General features: G+C 63.0%; 2 non-coding genes across 2 annotated transcripts; both read right to left on the reverse strand.

Moving 5' to 3' along the window:
- Positions 1 to 5,127: 5,127 nt before the first annotated feature.
- On the reverse strand, positions 5,128 to 5,246 carry LOC131866068 (5S ribosomal RNA). Its single transcript, XR_009364700.1, has one exon. It is a non-coding gene; the product is annotated as a 5S ribosomal RNA (ribosomal RNA).
- Positions 5,247 to 13,050: 7,804 nt separating this feature from the next.
- Positions 13,051 to 13,169, reverse strand: LOC131866069 (5S ribosomal RNA). The gene has a single exon (XR_009364701.1). It is a non-coding gene; the product is annotated as a 5S ribosomal RNA (ribosomal RNA).
- Between the last annotated feature and the right edge of the window lie 7,455 nt (positions 13,170 to 20,624).

Here is a 20,624-nt window from a genome sequence, read left to right on the forward strand (position 1 = left end):
CTTTCAAAACGGAAATTTTAAAATCTCCTTTTTTTTTTGCCTTTTCTGGAAATTAGTGAAGGCAGCGCATCAAAGGTGCGCACCTCGCTGCCCACCTTGGTGTGCTCTGAGGTGCGCACCCGGGAGCGCTACGAAGTGTGCTCCAAGGTGCGGCGTGCACGTTGTCGGAGCCCGGTTTGCCCCGGGTGCGCACCTCGCCTGCACCTTGGCCGGGGTGGGCACCTTGGCTGGGTTTGCCCAGGGTGCGCTCCGAAGCGGGGTTACTGGAGCGCCCCCTCTTTTTTTGTCAGAGAGTTTGGTGGGGTTTCTCGCATTGGCTCTTCCCAGGCCCGGTTGTTGGGTGCGCTCCCACCCTGGCGCGCGCGAAGTTGGAAGTTGGGTTAATTGCCCGGGCGCGCACCTTCGCCAGGGTGGGCACCTTGGTGCGCAAACCTAGGCTGGGCTGCGCACCAGGGCGGGCTCAAGATGGCACCAGCATTCCCTTTTTCTCACTATCTTTCAAAACGGAAATTTTAAAATCTCGTTTTTTTTTTGCCTTTTATGGAAATTAGTGAAGGCATCGCATCAAAGGTGCGCACCTCGCTGCCCACCTTGGTGTGCTCCGAGGTGCCCACCACGGTGCGCAACGCCGGTGCGAACCCGGGAGCGCCCCGATGTGTGCTCCAAGGTGCGGCGTGCACGAAGTCGGACCCCGGTTTGCCCCGGGTGCGCACCTCGCGTGCACCTTGGTGCGCACACCTTGGCTGGGTTGCGCGGCCTGGTGGGCACCATGGTGCGCACCAAGGAGCGCTCCGAAGTGTGCTCCAAGGTGCGGCGTGCACGAAGTCGGAGCCCGGTTTGCCCCGGGTGCGCACCTTCGCCGCGGTGGGCACCATGGCGTGCACGAAGTCGGAGCCCGGTTTGCCCCGGGTGCGCACCTCGCGTGCACCTTCGCCGGGGTGGGCACCTCGGCTGGGTTGCGCGCCCTGGTGCGCACCAAGGAGCGCTCTGAAGTGTGCTCCAAGGTGCGGCGTGCACGAAGTCGGAGCCCGGTTTGCCCCGGGTGTGCACCTCGCGTGCACCTTCGCTGCGGTGGGCACCTTGGCTGGGTTGCGCGCCTTGGTGGGCACCATGCAGTGCACGAAGTCGGAGCCCGGTTTGCCCCGGGCGCGCACCTCCGCCAGGGTGGGCACCTTGGTGCGCACAACTTGCCTGGGCTGCGCACCAGGAAGGGCTCAAGATGGCACCCGCGTTCCGTTTTTTTCACTATCTTTCAGAACGGAAATTTTAAAATATCGTTTTTTTTTGCCTTTTCTGGAAATTAGTGAAGGCAGCGCATCAAAGGTGCGCAACGCTGGTGCGAACCTGGGAGCGCTCCGATGTGTGCTCCAAGGTGCGGCGTGCACGAAGTCGGACCCCGGTTTGCCCCGGGTGCGCACCTCGCGTGCACCTTGGTGCGCACACCTTGGCTGGGTTGCGCGCCCTGGTGGGCACCATGGTGCGCACCAAGGAGCGCTCCGAAGTGTGCTCCAAGGTGCGGCGTGCACGAAGTCGGAGCCCGGTTTGCCCCGGGTGCGCACCTCGCGTGCACCTTCGCCGCGGTGGGCACCATGGCGTGCACGAAGTCGGAGCCCGGTTTGCCCCGGGTGCGCACCTCGCGTGCACCTTCGCCGGGGTGGGCACCTTAGTGTGCAGACCTTGGCTGGGTTGCGCGCCCTGGTGGGCACCATGGTGCGCACCAAGGAGCGCTCCGAAGTGTGCTCCAAGGTGCGGCCTGCACGAAGTCGGAGCCCGGTTTGCCTCGGGTGTGCACCTCGGGTGGGCACCTTGGTGCGCATGCCTTGCCTGGGCTGCGCACCAGGGCGGGCTCAAGATGGCACCCGCGTTCCTTTTTTTTCACTATCTTTCAAAACGGAAATTTTAAAATCTCATTTTTTTTTGCCTTTTTCTGGAAATTAGTGAAGGCAGCGCATCAAAGGTGCGCACCTCGCTGCCCACCACGGTGCGCAACGCCGGTGGGCACCCGGGAGTGCTTCGAAGTGTGCTCCAAGGTGCTGCGTGCACGTTGTCGGAGCCCGGTTTGCCCCGGGTGCGCACCTCGCGTGCACCTTCGTCGGGGTGGGCACCTTGGCTGGGTTTGCCCCGGCTGCGCTCCGAAGCGGGGTTATTGGAGCGCCGCCTCTTTTTTTGTCGGAGCGTTTGGTGGGGTTTCTCGCATTGGCTCTTCCGAGGCCCGGTTGCCACCCTGGCGCGCACGAAGTCGGAAGTAGGGTTAATTGCCCGGGTGCGCACCTTTGCCAGGGTGGGCACCTTACCTGGGCTGCGCACCAGGGCGGGCTCAAGATGGCACGCGCGTTCCGTTTTTTTCACTATCTTTCAAAACGGAAATTTTAAAATCTCCTTTTTTTTTTGCCTTTTCTGGAAATTAGTGAAGGCAGCGCATCAAAGGTGCGCACCTCGCTGCCCACCTTGGTGTGCTCTGAGGTGCGCACCCGGGAGCGCTACGAAGTGTGCTCCAAGGTGCGGCGTGCACGTTGTCGGAGCCCGGTTTGCCCCGGGTGCGCACCTCGCCTGCACCTTGGCCGGGGTGGGCACCTTGGCTGGGTTTGCCCAGGGTGCGCTCCGAAGCGGGGTTACTGGAGCGCCCCCTCTTTTTTTGTCAGAGCGTTTGGTGGGGTTTCTCGCATTGGCTCTTCCCAGGCCCGGTTGTTGGGTGCGCTCCCACCCTGGCGCGCGCGAAGTTGGAAGTTGGGTTAATTGCCCGGGCGCGCACCTTCGCCAGGGTGGGCACCTTGGTGCGCACACCTTGGCTGGGCTGCGCACCAGGGCGGGCTCAAGATGGCACCAGCATTCCCTTTTTCTCACTATCTTTCAAAACGGAAATTTTAAAATCTCGTTTTTTTTTTGCCTTTTATGGAAATTAGTGAAGGCATCGCATCAAAGGTGCGCACCTCGCTGCCCACCTTGGTGTGCTCCGAGGTGCCCACCACGGTGCGCAACGCCGGTGCGAACCCGGGAGCGCCCCGATGTGTGCTCCAAGGTGCGGCGTGCAGGAAGTCGGACCCCGGTTTGCCCCGGGTGCGCACCTCGCGTGCACCTTGGTGCGCACACCTTGGCTGGGTTGCGCGGCCTGGTGGGCACCATGGTGCGCACCAAGGAGCGCTCCGAAGTGTGCTCCAAGGTGCGGCGTGCACGAAGTCGGAGCCCGGTTTGCCCCGGGTACGCACCTCGCGTGCACCTTCGCCGGGGTGGGCACCTCGGCTGGGTTGCGCGCCCTGGTGCGCACCAAGGAGCGCTCCGAAGTGTGCTCCAAGGTGCGGCGTGCACGAAGTCGGAGCCCGGTTTGCCCCGGGTGCGCACCTTCGCCGCGGTGCGCACCATGGCGTGCACGAAGTCGGAGCCCGGTTTGCCCCGGGTGCGCACCTCGCGTGCACCTTCGGCGGGGTTGCGCGCCCTGGTGGGCACCATGGTGCGCACCAAGGAGCGCTCCGAAGTGTGCTCCAAGGTGCGGCGTGCACGAAGTCGGAGCCCGGTTTGCCCCGGGTGCGCACCTCGCGTGCACCTTCGGCGGGGTTGCGCGCCCTGGTGGGCACCATGGTGCGCACCAAGGAGCGCTCCGAAGTGTGCTCCAAGGTGCGGCGTGCACGAAGTCGGAGCCCGGTTTGCCCCGGGTGCGCACCTCGCGTGCACCTTCGCCGCGGTGGGCACCATGGCGTGCACGAAGTCGGAGCCCGGTTTGCCCCGGGTGCGCACCTCGCGTGCACCTTCGCCGGGGTGGGCACCTCGGCTGGGTTGCGCGCCCTGGTGCGCACCAAGGAGCGCTCCGAAGTGTGCTCCAAGGTGCGGCGTGCACGAAGTCGGAGCCCGGTTTGCCCCGGGTGCGCACCTCGCGTGCACCTTCGCCAGGGTGGGCACCTCGGTGCGCACACCTTCTCAATGTTTTCTTGCCTTTTCTGGAAATTGGTGAAGGCAGCGCATCAAAGGTGCGCACCTCGGTGTGCTCCGAGGTGCGAACCCGAGAGCGCTCCGAGGTGCCCACGAAGTCGAAAGTCGGGTTAATTGCATTGTTTTCCCCGGGTGCGCTCCGAGGTGCGCAACATCGGCGCGCACCAAGGAGGGCTCCGAAGTGTGCTCCAAGGTGCGCACGATGGCGTGCACCTCTGGTGCGCACGATTCGGAGCTCGGTTTGACCGGGGTGCGCACACCTTGGCTGGGTTGCGCACCTTTTGTGCGCTCCAAGGTGCGCACGAAGTCGGAGCTCGGTTTGCCCCGGGTGCGCACCTTCGCCAGGGTGCGCACCTTGATGCGCACGCCTTGGCTGGGCTGCGCACCTTGGTGGGCGCCATGGTGCGCACCTTTCGTGCGCTCCAAGGTGCGCACGAAGTCGGAGCTCGGTTTGCCCCGGGTGCGCACCTTGGTGGGCGCCATGGTGCACTCCGAGGTGCCCAAGATTGGTGCGCACCAAGGAGCGCTCCGAAGTGCGCTCCAAGGTGCGCGCGAAGTCGAAAGTTGGGTTAATTGTCCGGTTTGCCTCGGGTGCGCACCTTGCGTGCACCTTCGCCAGGGTGGGCGCCTTGGTGCGCACACCTTGGCTGGGCTGCGCACACCTTGGCACCCGCGTTTCCTTCATTTTAAATTTTTTTTTTTTACAATCTCTCAAGTGGGAAATTCTATAATCTCAACTTTTTTTGCCTTTTCAGGAAACTTTTGAATGGAGCGCATCATTGGTGCGCTCCGAAGTGTGCTCCAAAGCTCTCTCCAGCTGCGTGCACCTGCCCCGGCCGCGCACCCGGCCCCGCCCAGCTTCGCTCACCTGTCCCGGGCGTCTGGTGCGGAACCTTAGAGTAAGAAACATCACCGTGCACCTTGGCCAACGTGCGCGACTCGACCGAGCGCGCACTGGCCGAGGTGCACACCGATTTCACCTGGGTGCGCGCGCAGCACCTCGGGCGCACCGGGGTGCGCGCACAACGCCCGGGTTGCACCGTGGCCTGTGTGCTCGGGGCGCCTCGGGTGCGCGCTCGGTGTCGCCCCCGCGCGCGCGGTAGTGCGGGCAGCGCACCCCGGCCCGGCCCGGCCCCGACGAGAACGCAAACGGGCAAAAGGTTTATTCAAATAGCATTGCGACGCCCGGCGAAAAACTAAAAAAGGGTGCAACACCGGGACTTCCCGGGAGGTCACCCATCCCAGTACTACTCCGGCCCAAGCGCGCTTAACTGCGGAGTTCTGATGGGATCCGGTGCACTAACGCTGGTATGATCGCACCCGTTATGAGCTTGTCGCAGTGTGTACTTAGCAAACCGCGACCCACGTGCGAATCCACCCCGGCCACCCACCCCCGTCGAGGTGCACACCCTCCCTCGCGAAGTGCGCCCCGTTCGCCAAGTGTGAGCCCTGCCCGGGTGCGCGCACCTTGCTAGGGCGTCGGGTGTGCACCCGGCCCGGCCTACGTGCGTGCACCTGGAGGGGGCGTCGTGTGCGTGCAGTGTCCCGTCTGCAACGCGGTGCCCACACACCACCTCGGGCGCAACGACCTGCGCTCACATGTGGGCCGAGTGCACCTTGGTGCATGTTCGGGGCGCCTCGGGTGCACGCTCGATCTTGCCCCGGTGCACCAAGGCGCTCGGTTTGCCCCGGGTGCGCACTTGGTGCAAGGTGGGCACCCAAAATAGGGATCAAGCACCAAAACACAAGTTTCGGGATGCAAAATGGGACCCAAGGACCACAAATGCGTTCCAAGACCCATGATGGGTCCACGAGAACAAAAATGTGTTCCGAGACTTAATAAACAAATATTGGGTTTTAGGAGAAGAAACATGCTCTGATGCCCAAAACGAGAATCGACCCCGAAAAGGCCACAGGCCAAAAGTGGGATGCGAGACAAAAAAAAATGGGACCCGAGGACCAAAATTGGGTTCCCAGGTCGAAGACAGGGCAACCGGACAAGAAACGACCTCTAAGGCTCGAAATGAGTCCCGACGACTAAAACTTGACAAGAAGCACCCATCAGGCACCCAACTCGACACCCATGGGATGCCGACCCACCCGGGCTTCCACCTAGCACACCTTGGCACCCACCCACCCTCGCACCCAACCTCGCACCCAACTTAGCACCTTTGAACCCACATTGGCACTCACCCTGACCCTGGCACCTTGGAACCCACATTGGCACTCACCTTGACCCTGGCACCCACCTTTGCACTCACCTTGGGACCCACCCTGGCTCCCACCTCGGCACCCACCCAGACACCCACCTTGGTTCCTTGGCACCCACCTTGGATCCTTGGCACCCACCCCGACACCCACCTTGGCACGCAACTTGGCTACTTGCCACCCACCTTGGCTCCTTGACGCCCACCCCGACAACCACCCCGTGACCTACCCTGGCTAGGGTTGGTGCACACCCACCCTGGTGCCCACCTTGGCACCCACCCTATGACCCACCTTGGCACGCACCTTAGTACCCACCCCGTTACCCACCCTAGGACCCACCCCGTGACCCACCTTGGCCAGGGTGGGTGCCTTGGTGCGCACAACTTGCCTGGGCTGCACACCAGGGCGGGCTCAAGATGGCACCCGCGTTCCGTTTTTTTCACTATCTTTCAAAACGGAAATTTTAAAATCTCATTTTTTTCTTTTTTTTGCCTTTTCTGGAAATTAGTGAAGGCAGCGCATCAAAGGTGCGCAATGCTGGTGCGAACCCGGGAGCGCTCCGATGTGTGCTCCAAGGTGCGGCGTGCACGAAGTCCGAGCCCGGTTTGCCCCGGGTGCGCACCTCGCGTGCACCTTCGCCGGGGTGAGCACCTTGGCTGGGTTGCGCGCCCTGGTGCGTACCAAGGAGCGCTCTGAAGTGTGCTCCAAGGTGCGGCGTGCACGAAGTCGGAGCCCGGTTTGCCCCGGGTGTGCACCTCGGGTGCGCACCTCGCGTGCACCTTCGCTGCGGTGGGCACCTTGGCTGGGTTGCGCGCCTTGGTGGGCACCATGCAGTGCACGAAGTCGGAGCCCGGTTTGCCCCGGGCGCGCACCTCCGCCAGGGTGGGCACCTTGGTGCGCACAACTTGCCTGGGCTGCGCATCAGGAAGGGCTCAAGATGGCACCCGCGTTCCGTTTTTTTCACTATCTTTCAGAACGGAAATTTTAAAATATCGTTTTTTTTTGCCTTTTCTGGAAATTAGTGAAGGCAGCGCATCAAAGGTGCGCAACGCTGGTGCGAACCTGGGAGCGCTCCGATGTGTGCTCCAAGGTGCGGCGTGCACGAAGTCGGAGCCCGGTTTGCCTCGGGTGCGCCCTGGTGGGCACCATGGTGCGCACCAAGGAGCGCTCCGAAGTGTGCTCCAAGGTGCGGCCTGCACGAAGTCGGAGCCCGGTTTGCCCCGGGTGTGCACCTCGGGTGGGCACCTTGGTGCGCATGCCTTGCCTGGGCTGCGCACCAGGGCGGGCTCAAGATGGCACCCGCGTTCCTTTTTTTTCACTATCTTTCAAAACGGAAATTTTAAAATCTCATTTTTTTTTGCCTTTTTCTGGAAATTAGTGAAGGCAGCGCATCAAAGGTGCGCACCTCGCTGCCCACCACGGTGCGCAACGCCGGTGGGCACCCGGGAGTGCTTCGAAGTGTGCTCCAAGGTGCTGCGTGCACGTTGTCGGAGCCCGGTTTGCCCCGGGTGCGCACCTCGCGTGCACCTTCGTCGGGGTGGGCACCTTGGCTTGGTTTGCCCCGGCTGCGCTCCGAAGCGGGGTTATTGGAGCGCCGCCTCTTTTTTTGTCGGAGCGTTTGGTGGGGTTTCTCGCATTGGCTCTTCCGAGGCCCGGTTGCCACCCTGGCGCGCACGAAGTCGGAAGTAGGGTTAATTGCCCGGGTGCGCACCTTTGCCAGGGTGGCACCTTACCTGGGCTGCGCACCAGGGCGGGCTCAAGATGGCACGCGCGTTCCGTTTTTTTCACTATCTTTCAAAACGGAAATTTTAAAATCTCCTTTTTTTTTTGCCTTTTCTGGAAATTAGTGAAGGCAGCGCATCAAAGGTGCGCACCTCGCTGCCCACCTTGGTGTGCTCTGAGGTGCGCACCCGGGAGCGCTACGAAGTGTGCTCCAAGGTGCGGCGTGCACGTTGTCGGAGCCCGGTTTGCCCCGGGTGCGCACCTCGCCTGCACCTTGGCCGGGGTGGGCACCTTGGCTGGGTTTGCCCAGGGTGCGCTCCGAAGCGGGGTTACTGGAGCGCCCCCTCTTTTTTTGTCAGAGAGTTTGGTGGGGTTTCTCGCATTGGCTCTTCCCAGGCCCGGTTGTTGGGTGCGCTCCCACCCTGGCGCGCGCGAAGTTGGAAGTTGGGTTAATTGCCCGGGCGCGCACCTTCGCCAGGGTGGGCACCTTGGTGCGCAAACCTTGGCTGGGCTGCGCACCAGGGCGGGCTCAAGATGGCACCAGCATTCCCTTTTTCTCACTATCTTTCAAAACGGAAATTTTAAAATCTCGTTTTTTTTTTGCCTTTTATGGAAATTAGTGAAGGCATCGCATCAAAGGTGCGCACCTCGCTGCCCACCTTGGTGTGCTCCGAGGTGCCCACCACGGTGCGCAACGCCGGTGCGAACCCGGGAGCGCCCCGATGTGTGCTCCAAGGTGCGGCGTGCACGAAGTCGGACCCCGGTTTGCCCCGGGTGCGCACCTCGCGTGCACCTTGGTGCGCACACCTTGGCTGGGTTGCGCGGCCTGGTGGGCACCATGGTGCGCACCAAGGAGCGCTCCGAAGTGTGCTCCAAGGTGCGGCGTGCACGAAGTCGGAGCCCGGTTTGCCCCGGGTGCGCACCTTCGCCGCGGTGGGCACCATGGCGTGCACGAAGTCGGAGCCCGGTTTGCCCCGGGTGCGCACCTCGCGTGCACCTTCGCCGGGGTGGGCACCTCGGCTGGGTTGCGCGCCCTGGTGCGCACCAAGGAGCGCTCTGAAGTGTGCTCCAAGGTGCGGCGTGCACGAAGTCGGAGCCCGGTTTGCCCCGGGTGTGCACCTCGCGTGCACCTTCGCTGCGGTGGGCACCTTGGCTGGGTTGCGCGCCTTGGTGGGCACCATGCAGTGCACGAAGTCGGAGCCCGGTTTGCCCCGGGCGCGCACCTCCGCCAGGGTGGGCACCTTGGTGCGCACAACTTGCCTGGGCTGCGCACCAGGAAGGGCTCAAGATGGCACCCGCGTTCCGTTTTTTTCACTATCTTTCAGAACGGAAATTTTAAAATATCGTTTTTTTTTGCCTTTTCTGGAAATTAGTGAAGGCAGCGCATCAAAGGTGCGCAACGCTGGTGCGAACCTGGGAGCGCTCCGATGTGTGCTCCAAGGTGCGGCGTGCACGAAGTCGGACCCCGGTTTGCCCCGGGTGCGCACCTCGCGTGCACCTTGGTGCGCACACCTTGGCTGGGTTGCGCGCCCTGGTGGGCACCATGGTGCGCACCAAGGAGCGCTCCGAAGTGTGCTCCAAGGTGCGGCGTGCACGAAGTCGGAGCCCGGTTTGCCCCGGGTGCGCACCTCGCGTGCACCTTCGCCGCGGTGGGCACCATGGCGTGCACGAAGTCGGAGCCCGGTTTGCCCCGGGTGCGCACCTCGCGTGCACCTTCGCCGGGGTGGGCACCTTAGTGTGCAGACCTTGGCTGGGTTGCGCGCCCTGGTGGGCACCATGGTGCGCACCAAGGAGCGCTCCGAAGTGTGCTCCAAGGTGCGGCCTGCACGAAGTCGGAGCCCGGTTTGCCCCGGGTGTGCACCTCGGGTGGGCACCTTGGTGCGCATGCCTTGCCTGGGCTGCGCACCAGGGCGGGCTCAAGATGGCACCCGCGTTCCTTTTTTTTCACTATCTTTCAAAACGGAAATTTTAAAATCTCATTTTTTTTTGCCTTTTTCTGGAAATTAGTGAAGGCAGCGCATCAAAGGTGCGCACCTCGCTGCCCACCACGGTGCGCAACGCCGGTGGGCACCCGGGAGTGCTTCGAAGTGTGCTCCAAGGTGCTGCGTGCACGTTGTCGGAGCCCGGTTTGCCCCGGGTGCGCACCTCGCGTGCACCTTCGTCGGGGTGGGCACCTTGGCTGGGTTTGCCCCGGCTGCGCTCCGAAGCGGGGTTATTGGAGCGCCGCCTCTTTTTTTGTCGGAGCGTTTGGTGGGGTTTCTCGCATTGGCTCTTCCGAGGCCCGGTTGCCACCCTGGCGCGCACGAAGTCGGAAGTAGGGTTAATTGCCCGGGTGCGCACCTTTGCCAGGGTGGGCACCTTACCTGGGCTGCGCACCAGGGCGGGCTCAAGATGGCACGCGCGTTCCGTTTTTTTCACTATCTTTCAAAACGGAAATTTTAAAATCTCCTTTTTTTTTTGCCTTTTCTGGAAATTAGTGAAGGCAGCGCATCAAAGGTGCGCACCTCGCTGCCCACCTTGGTGTGCTCTGAGGTGCGCACCCGGGAGCGCTACGAAGTGTGCTCCAAGGTGCGGCGTGCACGTTGTCGGAGCCCGGTTTGCCCCGGGTGCGCACCTCGCCTGCACCTTGGCCGGGGTGGGCACCTTGGCTGGGTTTGCCCAGGGTGCGCTCCGAAGCGGGGTTACTGGAGCGCCCCCTCTTTTTTTGTCAGAGCGTTTGGTGGGGTTTCTCGCATTGGCTCTTCCCAGGCCCGGTTGTTGGGTGCGCTCCCACCCTGGCGCGCGCGAAGTTGGAAGTTGGGTTAATTGCCCGGGCGCGCACCTTCGCCAGGGTGGGCACCTTGGTGCGCACACCTTGGCTGGGCTGCGCACCAGGGCGGGCTCAAGATGGCACCAGCATTCCCTTTTTCTCACTATCTTTCAAAACGGAAATTTTAAAATCTCGTTTTTTTTTTGCCTTTTATGGAAATTAGTGAAGGCATCGCATCAAAGGTGCGCACCTCGCTGCCCACCTTGGTGTGCTCCGAGGTGCCCACCACGGTGCGCAACGCCGGTGCGAACCCGGGAGCGCCCCGATGTGTGCTCCAAGGTGCGGCGTGCACGAAGTCGGACCCCGGTTTGCCCCGGGTGCGCACCTCGCGTGCACCTTGGTGCGCACACCTTGGCTGGGTTGCGCGGCCTGGTGGGCACCATGGTGCGCACCAAGGAGCGCTCCGAAGTGTGCTCCAAGGTGCGGCGTGCACGAAGTCGGAGCCCGGTTTGCCCCGGGTACGCACCTCGCGTGCACCTTCGCCGGGGTGGGCACCTCGGCTGGGTTGCGCGCCCTGGTGCGCACCAAGGAGCGCTCCGAAGTGTGCTCCAAGGTGCGGCGTGCACGAAGTCGGAGCCCGGTTTGCCCCGGGTGCGCACCTTCGCCGCGGTGCGCACCATGGCGTGCACGAAGTCGGAGCCCGGTTTGCCCCGGGTGCGCACCTCGCGTGCACCTTCGGCGGGGTTGCGCGCCCTGGTGGGCACCATGGTGCGCACCAAGGAGCGCTCCGAAGTGTGCTCCAAGGTGCGGCGTGCACGAAGTCGGAGCCCGGTTTGCCCCGGGTGCGCACCTCGCGTGCACCTTCGGCGGGGTTGCGCGCCCTGGTGGGCACCATGGTGCGCACCAAGGAGCGCTCCGAAGTGTGCTCCAAGGTGCGGCGTGCACGAAGTCGGAGCCCGGTTTGCCCCGGGTGCGCACCTCGCGTGCACCTTCGCCGCGGTGGGCACCATGGCGTGCACGAAGTCGGAGCCCGGTTTGCCCCGGGTGCGCACCTCGCGTGCACCTTCGCCGGGGTGGGCACCTCGGCTGGGTTGCGCGCCCTGGTGCGCACCAAGGAGCGCTCCGAAGTGTGCTCCAAGGTGCGGCGTGCACGAAGTCGGAGCCCGGTTTGCCCCGGGTGCGCACCTCGCGTGCACCTTCGCCAGGGTGGGCACCTCGGTGCGCACACCTTCTCAATGTTTTCTTGCCTTTTCTGGAAATTGGTGAAGGCAGCGCATCAAAGGTGCGCACCTCGGTGTGCTCCGAGGTGCGAACCCGAGAGCGCTCCGAGGTGCCCACGAAGTCGAAAGTCGGGTTAATTGCATTGTTTTCCCCGGGTGCGCTCCGAGGTGCGCAACATCGGCGCGCACCAAGGAGGGCTCCGAAGTGTGCTCCAAGGTGCGCACGATGGCGTGCACCTCTGGTGCGCACGATTCGGAGCTCGGTTTGACCGGGGTGCGCACACCTTGGCTGGGTTGCGCACCTTTTGTGCGCTCCAAGGTGCGCACGAAGTCGGAGCTCGGTTTGCCCCGGGTGCGCACCTTCGCCAGGGTGCGCACCTTGATGCGCACGCCTTGGCTGGGCTGCGCACCTTGGTGGGCGCCATGGTGCGCACCTTTCGTGCGCTCCAAGGTGCGCACGAAGTCGGAGCTCGGTTTGCCCCGGGTGCGCACCTTGGTGGGCGCCATGGTGCACTCCGAGGTGCCCAAGATTGGTGCGCACCAAGGAGCGCTCCGAAGTGCGCTCCAAGGTGCGCGCGAAGTCGAAAGTTGGGTTAATTGTCCGGTTTGCCTCGGGTGCGCACCTTGCGTGCACCTTCGCCAGGGTGGGCGCCTTGGTGCGCACACCTTGGCTGGGCTGCGCACACCTTGGCACCCGCGTTTCCTTCATTTTAAATTTTTTTTTTTTACAATCTCTCAAGTGGGAAATTCTATAATCTCAACTTTTTTTGCCTTTTCAGGAAACTTTTGAATGGAGCGCATCATTGGTGCGCTCCGAAGTGTGCTCCAAAGCTCTCTCCAGCTGCGTGCACCTGCCCCGACCGCGCACCCGGCCCCGCCCAGCTTCGCTCACCTGTCCCGGGCGTCTGGTGCGGAACCTTAGAGTAAGAAACATCACCGTGCACCTTGGCCAACGTGCGCGACTCGACCGAGCGCGCACTGGCCGAGGTGCACACCGATTTCACCTGGGTGCGCGCGCAGCACCTCGGGCGCACCGGGGTGCGCGCACAACGCCCGGGTTGCACCGTGGCCTGTGTGCTCGGGGCGCCTCGGGTGCGCGCTCGGTGTCGCCCCCGCGCGCGCGGTAGTGCGGGCAGCGCACCCCGGCCCGGCCCGGCCCCGACGAGAACGCAAACGGGCAAAAGGTTTATTCAAATAGCATTGCGACGCCCGGCGAAAAACTAAAAAAGGGTGCAACACCGGGACTTCCCGGGAGGTCACCCATCCCAGTACTACTCCGGCCCAAGCGCGCTTAACTGCGGAGTTCTGATGGGATCCGGTGCACTAACGCTGGTATGATCGCACCCGTTATGAGCTTGTCGCAGTGTGTACTTAGCAAACCGCGACCCACGTGCGAATCCACCCCGGCCACCCACCCCCGTCGAGGTGCACACCCTCCCTCGCGAAGTGCGCCCCGTTCGCCAAGTGTGAGCCCTGCCCGGGTGCGCGCACCTTGCTAGGGCGTCGGGTGTGCACCCGGCCCGGCCTACGTGCGTGCACCTGGAGGGGGCGTCGTGTGCGTGCAGTGTCCCGTCTGCAACGCGGTGCCCACACACCACCTCGGGCGCAACGACCTGCGCTCACATGTGGGCCGAGTGCACCTTGGTGCATGTTCGGGGCGCCTCGGGTGCACGCTCGATCTTGCCCCGGTGCACCAAGGCGCTCGGTTTGCCCCGGGTGCGCACTTGGTGCAAGGTGGGCACCCAAAATAGGGATCAAGCACCAAAACACAAGTTTCGGGATGCAAAATGGGACCCAAGGACCACAAATGCGTTCCAAGACCCATGATGGGTCCACGAGAACAAAAATGTGTTCCGAGACTTAATAAACAAATATTGGGTTTTAGGAGAAGAAACATGCTCTGATGCCCAAAACGAGAATCGACCCCGAAAAGGCCACAGGCCAAAAGTGGGATGCGAGACAAAAAAAAATGGGACCCGAGGACCAAAATTGGGTTCCCAGGTCGAAGACAGGGCAACCGGACAAGAAACGACCTCTAAGGCTCGAAATGAGTCCCGACGACTAAAACTTGACAAGAAGCACCCATCAGGCACCCAACTCGACACCCATGGGATGCCGACCCACCCGGGCTTCCACCTAGCACACCTTGGCACCCACCCACCCTCGCACCCAACCTCGCACCCAACTTAGCACCTTTGAACCCACATTGGCACTCACCCTGACCCTGGCACCTTGGAACCCACATTGGCACTCACCTTGACCCTGGCACCCACCTTTGCACTCACCTTGGGACCCACCCTGGCTCCCACCTCGGCACCCACCCAGACACCCACCTTGGTTCCTTGGCACCCACCTTGGATCCTTGGCACCCACCCCGACACCCACCTTGGCACGCAACTTGGCTACTTGCCACCCACCTTGGCTCCTTGACGCCCACCCCGACAACCACCCCGTGACCTACCCTGGCTAGGGTTGGTGCACACCCACCCTGGTGCCCACCTTGGCACCCACCCTATGACCCACCTTGGCACGCACCTTAGTACCCACCCCGTTACCCACCCTAGGACCCACCCCGTGACCCACCTTGGCCAGGGTGGGTGCCTTGGTGCGCACAACTTGCCTGGGCTGCACACCAGGGCGGGCTCAAGATGGCACCCGCGTTCCGTTTTTTTCACTATCTTTCAAAACGGAAATTTTAAAATCTCATTTTTTTCTTTTTTTTGCCTTTTCTGGAAATTAGTGAAGGCAGCGCATCAAAGGTGCGCAATGCTGGTGCGAACCCGGGAGCGCTCCGATGTGTGCTCCAAGGTGCGGCGTGCACGAAGTCCGAGCCCGGTTTGCCCCGGGTGCGCACCTCGCGTGCACCTTCGCCGGGGTGAGCACCTTGGCTGGGTTGCGCGCCCTGGTGCGTACCAAGGAGCGCTCTGAAGTGTGCTCCAAGGTGCGGCGTGCACGAAGTCGGAGCCCGGTTTGCCCCGGGTGTGCACCTCGGGTGCGCACCTCGCGTGCACCTTCGCTGCGGTGGGCACCTTGGCTGGGTTGCGCGCCTTGGTGGGCACCATGCAGTGCACGAAGTCGGAGCCCGGTTTGCCCCGGGCGCGCACCTCCGCCAGGGTGGGCACCTTGGTGCGCACAACTTGCCTGGGCTGCGCATCAGGAAGGGCTCAAGATGGCACCCGCGTTCCGTTTTTTTCACTATCTTTCAGAACGGAAATTTTAAAATATCGTTTTTTTTTGCCTTTTCTGGAAATTAGTGAAGGCAGCGCATCAAAGGTGCGCAACGCTGGTGCGAACCTGGGAGCGCTCCGATGTGTGCTCCAAGGTGCGGCGTGCACGAAGTCGGAGCCCGGTTTGCCTCGGGTGCGCCCTGGTGGGCACCATGGTGCGCACCAAGGAGCGCTCCGAAGTGTGCTCCAAGGTGCGGCCTGCACGAAGTCGGAGCCCGGTTTGCCCCGGGTGTGCACCTCGGGTGGGCACCTTGGTGCGCATGCCTTGCCTGGGCTGCGCACCAGGGCGGGCTCAAGATGGCACCCGCGTTCCTTTTTTTTCACTATCTTTCAAAACGGAAATTTTAAAATCTCATTTTTTTTTGCCTTTTTCTGGAAATTAGTGAAGGCAGCGCATCAAAGGTGCGCACCTCGCTGCCCACCACGGTGCGCAACGCCGGTGGGCACCCGGGAGTGCTTCGAAGTGTGCTCCAAGGTGCTGCGTGCACGTTGTCGGAGCCCGGTTTGCCCCGGGTGCGCACCTCGCGTGCACCTTCGTCGGGGTGGGCACCTTGGCTTGGTTTGCCCCGGCTGCGCTCCGAAGCGGGGTTATTGGAGCGCCGCCTCTTTTTTTGTCGGAGCGTTTGGTGGGGTTTCTCGCATTGGCTCTTCCGAGGCCCGGTTGCCACCCTGGCGCGCACGAAGTCGGAAGTAGGGTTAATTGCCCGGGTGCGCACCTTTGCCAGGGTGGCACCTTACCTGGGCTGCGCACCAGGGCGGGCTCAAGATGGCACGCGCGTTCCGTTTTTTTCACTATCTTTCAAAACGGAAATTTTAAAATCTCCTTTTTTTTTTGCCTTTTCTGGAAATTAGTGAAGGCAGCGCATCAAAGGTGCGCACCTCGCTGCCCACCTTGGTGTGCTCTGAGGTGCGCACCCGGGAGCGCTACGAAGTGTGCTCCAAGGTGCGGCGTGCACGTTGTCGGAGCCCGGTTTGCCCCGGGTGCGCACCTCGCCTGCACCTTGGCCGGGGTGGGCACCTTGGCTGGGTTTGCCCAGGGTGCGCTCCGAAGCGGGGTTACTGGAGCGCCCCCTCTTTTTTTGTCAGAGAGTTTGGTGGGGTTTCTCGCATTGGCTCTTCCCAGGCCCGGTTGTTGGGTGCGCTCCCACCCTGGCGCGCGCGAAGTTGGAAGTTGGGTTAATTGCCCGGGCGCGCACCTTCGCCAGGGTGGGCACCTTGGTGCGCAAACCTTGGCTGGGCTGCGCACCAGGGCGGGCTCAAGATGGCACCAGCATTCCCTTTTTCTCACTATCTTTCAAAACGGAAATTTTAAAATCTCGTTTTTTTTTTGCCTTTTATGGAAATTAGTGAAGGCATCGCATCAAAGGTGCGCACCTCGCTGCCCACCTTGGTGTGCTCCGAGGTGCCCACCACGGTGCGCAACGCCGGTGCGAACCCGGGAGCGCCCCGATGTGTGCTCCAAGGTGCGGCGTGCACGAAGTCGGACCCCGGTTTGCCCCGGGTGCGCACCTCGCGTGCACCTTGGTGCGCACACCTTGGCTGGGTTGCGCGGCCTGGTGGGCACCATGGTGCGCACCAAGGAGCGCTCCGAAGTGTGCTCCAAGGTGCGGCGTGCACGAAGTCGGAGCCCGGTTTGCCCCGGGTGCGCACCTTCGCCGCGGTGGGCACCATGGCGTGCACGAAGTCGGAGCCCGGTTTGCCCCGGGTGCGCACCTCGCGTGCACCTTCGCCGGGGTGGGCACCTCGGCTGGGTTGCGCGCCCTGGTGCGCACCAAGGAGCGCTCTGAAGTGTGCTCCAAGGTGCGGCGTGCACGAAGTCGGAGCCCGGTTTGCCCCGGGTGTGCACCTCGCGTGCACCTTCGCTGCGGTGGGCACCTTGGCTGGGTTGCGCGCCTTGGTGGGCACCATGCAGTGCACGAAGTCGGAGCCCGGTTTGCCCCGGGCGCGCACCTCCGCCAGGGTGGGCACCTTGGTGCGCACAACTTGCCTGGGCTGCGCACCAGGAAGGGCTCAAGATGGCACCCGCGTTCCGTTTTTTTCACTATCTTTCAGAACGGAAATTTTAAAATATCGTTTTTTTTTGCCTTTTCTGGAAATTAGTGAAGGCAGCGCATCAAAGGTGCGCAACGCTGGTGCGAACCTGGGAGCGCTCCGATGTGTGCTCCAAGGTGCGGCGTGCACGAAGTCGGACCCCGGTTTGCCCCGGGTGCGCACCTCGCGTGCACCTTGGTGCGCACACCTTGGCTGGGTTGCGCGCCCTGGTGGGCACCATGGTGCGCACCAAGGAGCGCTCCGAAGTGTGCTCCAAGGTGCGGCGTGCACGAAGTCGGAGCCCGGTTTGCCCCGGGTGCGCACCTCGCGTGCACCTTCGCCGCGGTGGGCACCATGGCGTGCACGAAGTCGGAGCCCGGTTTGCCCCGGGTGCGCACCTCGCGTGCACCTTCGCCGGGGTGGGCACCTTAGTGTGCAGACCTTGGCTGGGTTGCGCGCCCTGGTGGGCACCATGGTGCGCACCAAGGAGCGCTCCGAAGTGTGCTCCAAGGTGCGGCCTGCACGAAGTCGGAGCCCGGTTTGCCCCGGGTGTGCACCTCGGGTGGGCACCTTGGTGCGCATGCCTTGCCTGGGCTGCGCACCAGGGCGGGCTCAAGATGGCACCCGCGTTCCTTTTTTTTCACTATCTTTCAAAACGGAAATTTTAAAATCTCATTTTTTTTTGCCTTTTTCTGGAAATTAGTGAAGGCAGCGCATCAAAGGTGCGCACCTCGCTGCCCACCACGGTGCGCAACGCCGGTGGGCACCCGGGAGTGCTTCGAAGTGTGCTCCAAGGTGCTGCGTGCACGTTGTCGGAGCCCGGTTTGCCCCGGGTGCGCACCTCGCGTGCACCTTCGTCGGGGTGGGCACCTTGGCTGGGTTTGCCCCGGCTGCGCTCCGAAGCGGGGTTATTGGAGCGCCGCCTCTTTTTTTGTCGGAGCGTTTGGTGGGGTTTCTCGCATTGGCTCTTCCGAGGCCCGGTTGCCACCCTGGCGCGCACGAAGTCGGAAGTAGGGTTAATTGCCCGGGTGCGCACCTTTGCCAGGGTGGGCACCTTACCTGGGCTGCGCACCAGGGCGGGCTCAAGATGGCACGCGCGTTCCGTTTTTTTCACTATCTTTCAAAACGGAAATTTTAAAATCTCCTTTTTTTTTTTCCTTTTCTGGAAATTAGTGAAGGCAGCGCATCAAAGGTGCGCACCTCGCTGCCCACCTTGGTGTGCTCTGAGGTGCGCACCCGGGAGCGCTACGAAGTGTGCTCCAAGGTGCGGCGTGCACGTTGTCGGAGCCCGGTTTGCCCCGGGTGCGCACCTCGCCTGCACCTTGGCCGGGGTGGGCACCTTGGCTGGGTTTGCCCAGGGTGCGCTCCGAAGCGGGGTTACTGGAGCGCCCCCTCTTTTTTTGTCAGAGCGTTTGGTGGGGTTTCTCGCATTGGCTCTTCCCAGGCCCGGTTGTTGGGTGCGCTCCCACCCTGGCGCGCGCGAAGTTGGAAGTTGGGTTAATTGCCCGGGCGCGCACCTTCGCCAGGGTGGGCACCTTGGTGCGCACACCTTGGCTGGGCTGCGCACCAGGGCGGGCTCAAGATGGCACCAGCATTCCCTTTTTCTCACTATCTTTCAAAACGGAAATTTTAAAATCTCGTTTTTTTTTTGCCTTTTATGGAAATTAGTGAAGGCATCGCATCAAAGGTGCGCACCTCGCTGCCCACCTTGGTGTGCTCCGAGGTGCCCACCACGGTGCGCAACGCCGGTGCGAACCCGGGAGCGCCCCGATGTGTGCTCCAAGGTGCGGCGTGCACGAAGTCGGACCCCGGTTTGCCCCGGGTGCGCACCTCGCGTGCACCTTGGTGCGCACACCTTGGCTGGGTTGCGCGGCCTGGTGGGCACCATGGTGCGCACCAAGGAGCGCTCCGAAGTGTGCTCCAAGGTGCGGCGTGCACGAAGTCGGAGCCCGGTTTGCCCCGGGTACGCACCTCGCGTGCACCTTCGCCGGGGTGGGCACCTCGGCTGGGTTGCGCGCCCTGGTGCGCACCAAGGAGCGCTCCGAAGTGTGCTCCAAGGTGCGGCGTGCACGAAGTCGGAGCCCGGTTTGCCCCGGGTGCGCACCTTCGCCGCGGTGCGCACCATGGCGTGCACGAAGTCGGAGCCCGGTTTGCCCCGGGTGCGCACCTCGCGTGCACCTTCGGCGGGGTTGCGCGCCCTGGTGGGCACCATGGTGCGCACCAAGGAGCGCTCCGAAGTGTGCTCCAAGGTGCGGCGTGCACGAAGTCGGAGCCCGGTTTGCCCCGGGTGCGCACCTCGCGTGCACCTTCGGCGGGGTTGCGCGCCCTGGTGGGCACCATGGTGCGCACCAAGGAGCGCTCCGAAGTGTGCTCCAAGGTGCGGCGTGCACGAAGTCGGAGCCCGGTTTGCCCCGGGTGCGCACCTCGCGTGCACCTTCGCCGCGGTGGGCACCATGGCGTGCACGAAGTCGGAGCCCGGTTTGCCCCGGGTGCGCACCTCGCGTGCACCTTCGCCGGGGTGGGCACCTCGGCTGGGTTGCGCGCCCTGGTGCGCACCAAGGAGCGCTCCGAAGTGTGCTCCAAGGTGCGGCGTGCACGAAGTCGGAGCCCGGTTTGCCCCGGGTGCGCACCTCGCGTGCACCTTCGCCAGGGTGGGCACCTCGGTGCGCACACCTTCTCAATGTTTTCTTGCCTTTTCTGGAAATTGGTGAAGGCAGCGCATCAAAGGTGCGCACCTCGGTGTGCTCCGAGGTGCGAACCCGAGAGCGCTCCGAGGTGCCCACGAAGTCGAAAGTCGGGTTAATTGCATTGTTTTCCCCGGGTGCGCTCCGAGGTGCGCAACATCGGCGCGCACCAAGGAGGGCTCCGAAGTGTGCTCCAAGGTGCGCACGATGGCGTGCACCTCTGGTGCGCACGATTCGGAGCTCGGTTTGACCGGGGTGCGCACACCTTGGCTGGGTTGCGCACCTTTTGTGCGCTCCAAGGTGCGCACGAAGTCGGAGCTCGGTTTGCCCCGGGTGCGCACCTTCGCCAGGGTGCGCACCTTGATGCGCACGCCTTGGCTGGGCTGCGCACCTTGGTGGGCGCCATGGTGCGCACCTTTCGTGCGCTCCAAGGTGCGCACGAAGTCGGAGCTCGGTTTGCCCCGGGTGCGCACCTTGGTGGGCGCCATGGTGCACTCCGAGGTGCCCAAGATTGGTGCGCACCAAGGAGCGCTCCGAAGTGCGCTCCAAGGTGCGCGCGAAGTCGAAAGTTGGGTTAATTGTCCGGTTTGCCTCGGGTGCGCACCTTGCGTGCACCTTCGCCAGGGTGGGCGCCTTGGTGCGCACACCTTGGCTGGGCTGCGCACACCTTGGCACCCGCGTTTCCTTCATTTTAAATTTTTTTTTTTTACAATCTCTCAAGTGGGAAATTCTATAATCTCAACTTTTTTTGCCTTTTCAGGAAACTTTTGAATGGAGCGCATCATTGGTGCGCTCCGAAGTGTGCTCCAAAGCTCTCTCCAGCTGCGTGCACCTGCCCCGGCCGCGCACCCGGCCCCGC

This window comes from Cryptomeria japonica, unplaced genomic scaffold (genome assembly GCF_030272615.1).
Source record: "Cryptomeria japonica unplaced genomic scaffold, Sugi_1.0 HiC_scaffold_129, whole genome shotgun sequence".
Taxonomy (NCBI): domain Eukaryota; kingdom Viridiplantae; phylum Streptophyta; class Pinopsida; order Cupressales; family Cupressaceae; genus Cryptomeria; species Cryptomeria japonica.